The sequence below is a fragment of the Malus sylvestris genome, chromosome 12 (genome assembly GCF_916048215.2).
Source record: "Malus sylvestris chromosome 12, drMalSylv7.2, whole genome shotgun sequence".
NCBI lineage: Eukaryota > Viridiplantae > Streptophyta > Magnoliopsida > Rosales > Rosaceae > Malus > Malus sylvestris.
Window position 1 is genome coordinate 18,737,666 of NC_062271.1, and position 6,950 is coordinate 18,744,615.

Genomic DNA, 6,950 nt, shown 5'->3' on the forward strand with positions numbered 1-6,950 from the left:
TTTGAAAAACCCCATTTACACGCACAGTTTGAATTTCAAATTATACAAAGCTATCAAACTTAGACCTAACACACTTGTCCTTGGATAACGGTTGAACTTTAGAATATCCAACTGAAGAGTTTGAACTAGAGTTGGATGCTTGATAAGTTTGGCTTGGTCGAGCAACCACAGAAAGCTTGGACACTAAGAACTTGAAACGTGATGAAGACAGACCCTTTGTAAATAGGTCAGCAATCTGATCTTCGGAACATATAAAACTTACCAAAAGCTCTCCACGGACCACCTTCTCCCTGACATAGTGATAATCTACTTCTAAATGTTTCATGCGCGAGTGGAACACCGGGTTAGAAGCTAAGGCTATGGAGGAAACATTATCACACCATATTTGAGGCCTAAGAAGATTCAAATGCATGTCTCTGAACAATGAGCGTAACCAAGATAACTCAGCGGCAGTGTATGCAAGCTGCCTATGCTTAGCTTCTTTACTAGACCTGGAGACATTTTTCTGTTTCTTCAAAGACCATGACACACTAAATTTGGTCCCAAATAAACACAAAAATCGTCAGTGGAGTGGCGTGTATCTGGGTTGCTTGCATAATCTGCATCTGAAAAAACATGTAGTTGTACACCACCAGGTTTGTATACAAGACCATGATCATACGTGGCCTTCAAGTAACGTAATATACGTTTAATTGCCATCCAATGGATATCTTTGGGTGAATGCATAAACTGGCATACCTGGTTAACAACGTAATAAATATAAGGCCTTGTGATAATTAAATTGTAAAGCATTGACGACGCTTCAATATATTGTTCTTCATCCTTGTAGGGTTCACCATCATAGACATTGAGTTTATTTCCTGCAGGAGCTGGAGTTGCAATAGGCTTGGCATTTGTAAAATTTGTGTGTTCCAACAAATCAAGAGCGTACTTTGATTGCGTCAGATGCATGTGATCACCAAAATATGTGACTTCAACACCCAAGAAATAACTTAATGGACCTAAGTCTTTCATGGAAAATAACGTGCTGAGCTTCTTGATTAACCATGACATTTGAGTGTTGTTGTTCCCTGTGAGCAATATGTCATCAACATATATTAACAAGATCAAATAGACTCCTCTTTGATTAAAAACAAATAGAGAGTAATCACACATGGACTCTTGGAACCCTAATTGAAGTACAAAAAATCAGAAAACCTTTGAAACCAGGCCCTTGATGCCTGTTTTAATCCATATAAACTTCGCTGGAGTTTGCAAACATGATTAGGATACTGTTTATCAATGAAACCCGATGGTTGTCTCATATATACATCCTCATTCAGATACCCATGCAAAAATGCATTTTGGAAGTCCAACTGTCAAATATGCCACTTCTTTGAAACTGCAAGACTTAAAACAAGTCTAATGGTGCTATGCTTAACAACAAGACTGAAGGTCTCCTTGTAATTGATCCCTGGTTTCTGATGAAAACCATTTGCCACAAGCCTCACCTTATGTCTCTCAATTGAGCCAGATGCACGTCGTTTGATCTTAAACACCCACTTGTTTGGCAATAGATTCATGCCACTATGATAAGGGACAAGATTCCAAGTGCCACACCGGTGCAAGGCACTTGTTTGGCAACATAAAACCCTCCACCCTTTGCTTCTGAAAGAATCCCACCATTTTCGGAATGAGATAACCGAAAGTCTTTGTATAAAAAATCCTTATCTTTGTTTCTGCAGCCAAAGAAGAACATCACTGGAGCAGTTCTTGAACCATTCAAACTTTGTTTGGCTCTTTCTTCTACAAATCCACGAAAAGGTGCACACCCAGTTCCAGGTCCGATGAGAATGAGAGGAAGAGATGGCGGTGACAAGGGCCGAGCTTGAAAGGACTTTTAAAGAATGCGAAGAAGATGATAACATGGGGCTGGTATACTTCGATTAAGGATAAATGAGTCAGTAAATAATATTTTTAACTACACCTTTATTAATAGTTATAAAATTAGTTTGGCCCCAACTTTATCTACTTAAGCAATTTTACTGTAGCTAAATTATAATGTGGCAGACAGCAATGTTGATATGCCTCACCTTAAGTTACAATCATGATCTAAAATATCCATAATATCCCGATATTTCCATCGAAATTTCCGTGTTTTTGGACTACTGATATTTTTTTGGACTACCGATATTTTTGATATCATCGATATTTTAGACATTGCTAAGTCACTCATGTATCTTACCATGCAATGTATAAAGTGTAAAATATTGTACTAATTCATTATATATAAATGATCATGGTGTGTTTAAACTTCTTTCATTAATTACTACATATTTTCTACACTCACAATGTTTGCCAGCTCGCTATGTAATCAACTTAAATCAGTTATATCTATCATGTAATGCATTTCCTTCCAATTTTTTGTGATAAACTAATAGATAATTGACTAAATAAACATCCTGCAAAGTTTCAATAAAAATTTCCAAGTTTTTCTTACAGTTTTCGTGGTTTTTATTCAATTTTTATCGATATCGATAATATCCTGATATTTCCATCGAAATTTCCGTGTTTTTGGACTACCGATATTTTTGATATCATCGATATTTAATACCTTGGTTACAATAATGAAAAATTACTCCAGTTTTGTGAGCTGCCCATGTGTGTACCTTATGTTTTTTCTTTATTTTATCATTTTTTTTCCTCAGTATATAAAATTTTGCACCTCAAAATTTTATTCTTTTTTATTATTTGTTTGCCAAACCTTTAGAATTTAGTTACTGAAGAGCATATTATGGGTTTTAGAAAATTCAACCAAGAAACAAGTATTCGTGTAGGGTAACAATATATATGTGTGTGGAATTCGATATTTTGTGGTAGACTCATTGTATAACTTAACTCAAATCTCCTGTCATTTCTTTATAGTAGAATACCGTTATAATTTCAAAATGGGAAAATTAGGTTCTCATCCTTCCTTTTGCTACTTTATTGATTAAAATCATATTCTTTTTCAATTTTTGATCAAGGTTCTTGGGTATTAATAACATCATTAATTATTTCAATAATAAAATATTTTTTATTTCTAAATATATTCATTTAATGTTAAAAATGTTACAACTACTATATTTATATTTATGACTAAATTTTTTATCATATATTTTTAGTTTTAGTTTGTACCCATTTTTAATTTGTAACCCTTTTTTAGTTTGTACCAATTTTCATTTCAGTTTTAATTTGTACTCATATATTAATTTCTTTTTGTGCCCATATTTTTTAAAGTTTTATTTGTATTTGTGCCCATTTAAAAAAAAAAAAATTATTTGTACCCATTTTTTGTAACATCCCACATTGCCCAGGGGAGTGATCCTTAAATATATATTCTCATCCCTACCTAGCACGAGGCCTTTTGGGAGCTCACTGGCTTCGGGCTCTGTAGGAACTCCGAAGTTAAGCGAGAAGGGGACCAGAGCACTCCCAGGATAGGTGACCCACTGGAAAGTTGCTCGTGAGTTCCCAGAAACAAAATCGTGAGGGAATGGTAAGCCCAAAGCGGACAATATCGTGCTACAGTGGTGGAGTGGGCCCAGGAAGTGATCCGCCCCGGGCCAGGATGTGACATTTTTTATTTTGCCAAATTTACCCATGCTATTATGTATACCACCATTCATGTAATTTTTTCAAATTTTTAATCTTAAAATGTACTCATTCTTAACTATTCCAATTTGTTATATGTAAAATGTACCCTTTTTTATATATAAAATCTATTCAATTTTTTTCTAATCCATTTTTTAAACTTATATGGGTACATTCTTTTTTCTTTGATTTTAAAATGTATCCATGTCAAGCTTAATCGAAGAAATTTACTAATGTTATTAAGCTTAATATCTTTTTTTTTCTTTGTGATTTTGAAGAATATACCCATGTTTTGATACAATAATTTTTTGGTTAATTTTGATGAATGTACTCATGTTTACACACACACACAATAGTATATTTATATTTTAATATTTTTAATCCCACAAATTATGATTTTTTTTATTTAAAATCTCATTTATATAAACACCTAAAATTTATAATTTATAATTTATAATTTAAAAAATATAGTAACGTATATAGAAATAAATTATCACATTAATTTCAAGGACTTCGATCAAAAATTGAAAACCAACAAGATTTCAATAAAAGAATATTCATAGTTAGGGATCTCATCCAAAGTCTTCCTTTCAAAAAACAAGGACTAGGGTTAGAGTGGGAAGGAGCTACAAGGGTTAATATTGGAATAATAAGTAGGTGAGGAAATAAGAATGAGGGTGTAAATAGGGTGTTGGAGATAGTGCCACATCAGATGCTATGTCAACAATTCTGTTATGCCACCTCAGATAAATGGTTAGTTAGTTAGTAACTGTCAGCTAGCTTAAGGACTAAGGGTCTATATAAGAAGGTTGTAAGGTTACTGTATAATTCAAGTTCTGAAATAAATACAAAGATAATCTTTCTCCTTCTTTTCTCTCTCTCTCTCTCTCTCTCTCTCTCTCTCTGTTTCTTTCACTTGTATTCATTTCTTCGAGTATAAGGCTCTGTGATATCAATGCTTCTTGCCTTCATCAATGGCAGAATCGTTGATATGTTAACATGGTATCAATCGCCCAGGATGGTCTTCCGTTGGTGATTTCTTCTACTGGTGATTTCTTCCGCTGGTGATTCTTCACGATCTACAGTGTCTTCTGCTGATGTTCTTCGGTATTTCTTTTGCTGGTAGCTTTGGGGTTTTTTGCAGATAGCTTGAAAGGGTAATCTGTTGGTGTTCTTGGGTATTTCTTGCAAAGTGTTTTTCAGGAATCAGGGTTTTATGCAATGGGTATGGAGTATGTGATATGCTATCTGGGGTTCATGATTCAAGATTCGTGGAGATTTCAGGGTATGTTTGAAGTTACTGCACTCTATGTGTTTGTGTAAATGTCAGGTGCTGTGTGCATCATCAATACGAGGCCGAAGCCGTTATTGATAATTTTGATATAATTGTGAAGTTGCTTTTCTGATATCCACTTGATAAAGGCCGATGCCAAAGTGTGATTACAGTGATATAGTTGTGTTTCTTGATTAACACTTGAAAAAGGCCGATGCCAAAGTGTGATAAGTATTAGATTTGAAATTGATTACAGGTGTGTTTGTTTGATTGTTGTTTGGTTGGTGTTAATTTGAAGAAGAAATAAGGAATCTGGGAAAGAAAGGTGTTCGAAATTGGATACAATGGCGGTAAACTCTGTAAAGATTGAAGGGCTTTTGGGAATGATAACTGTGAAGCTTCAAGATGACAATTTTACAAAGTGGAGTTATCAATTTCAGTCTGTGCTAAGAGGGTATGATCTTTTTGAGTTCTTTACTGGTGAGTCTCAATGTCCATCAAAGTATTCTGTGAGTACAGAAACTGGGGTTACAAAGGAAATAACAACTGCATATAAAGAATGGGTGAAGAAAGATTTGGCATTATTAAGTTTGCTAATTGCTACTCTCTCTGATGAGGCGATGGATCATATTGTGGGTTGTAAAACATCTCAGGAGGCTTGGGAATTTCTTCAAGAAAGATTTGCATCAGTTTCTGTTGTTCGGGTGAATCAATTGAAGTCTGAGTTTCATACCATACAGAAAGGCACAGATTCGGTGGATAAGTACTTGTTAAGGTTGAAAGCAATCAAAGATCAACTAGTTTCTGCTGGAGAAAAGATCGCTGATAATGACTTTATAATTGCTGCGATATCTGGGTTGCCACCAGAATTTGAAGTCATTAAAACAGTAATCTTGGCAAGGGATTCTTGTATATCATTAAAAGATTTTCGAGCACAGCTTCTTGGTGCAGAAAGATATATTGAGTCAAGAATGACAAATCTCACTACTTCTATGTCTGCTTTATGTGTGCAAGGAGAGTCATCGCATACACAAGGAAGACATATATTTGTTAATCAGTCAAAGTATATTACAGATTTGATTCACAAGGCAGGAATGGAGTCATGCAAACCTGCAAATACACCTTGTAAGCCACACAATCAATTACTTAATGCCGAAGGGATTCCAATGGCAGATCCATCTTTATACAGAAGCTTGGTTGGATCATTACAGTACCTAACTTTCACACGACCAGACATTGCCTTTGCAGTTAATTCAGTTTGTCAGTTCATGCATACTCCAACAGAGCTACATTTTGGTGCAGTAAAACGAATTATCAGATATTTGAAAGGTACTATTCACACTGGCATTAACTATACTGCAAATACATTGTTTAGTCTCAGTGCATTCTTGGATTCAGACTGGGCTGCGGACCTAAACACTAGAAGATCAGTGACTGGTTATGTTGTGTTCTTGGGGCACAATCCCATATCTTGGCAAGCAAAGAAACAAAATTCAGTTTCCAGAAGTTCAACTGAAGCTGAATATAAGGCTCTTGCACACACTACGGCTGATTTGGCATGGGTGAGAAATGTTTTGAAGGATCTGAGAGTTCAATTGTCTGCACCTCCAGTCCTCTATTGTGACAATATGTCAGCCATAGCATTAAGTGCCAATCCAGTGTTTCATTCTCGAATAAAGCATTTAGACACCGATTATCATTTTATTAGGGAGAGAGTACAGAAGAATGATTTAGAAGTCGTGTATGTGCCTACCGCAGATCAAACTGCTGATGTTTTAACAAAAGGGTTACATAGTCCAACATTCAATCGTCATTGTTACAATCTTCAACTTGGAAATCCCAGTTGAGATTGCGGGGGGATGTTGGAGATAGTGCCACATCAGATGCTATGTCAACAATTCTGTTATGCCACCTCAGATAAATGGTTAGTTAGTTAGTAACTGTCAGCTAGCTTAAGGACTAAGGGTCTATATAAGAAGGTTGTAAGGTTACTGTATAATTCAAGTTCTGAAATAAATACAAAGATAATCTTTCTCCTTCTTTTCTCTCTCTCTCTCTCTCTCTC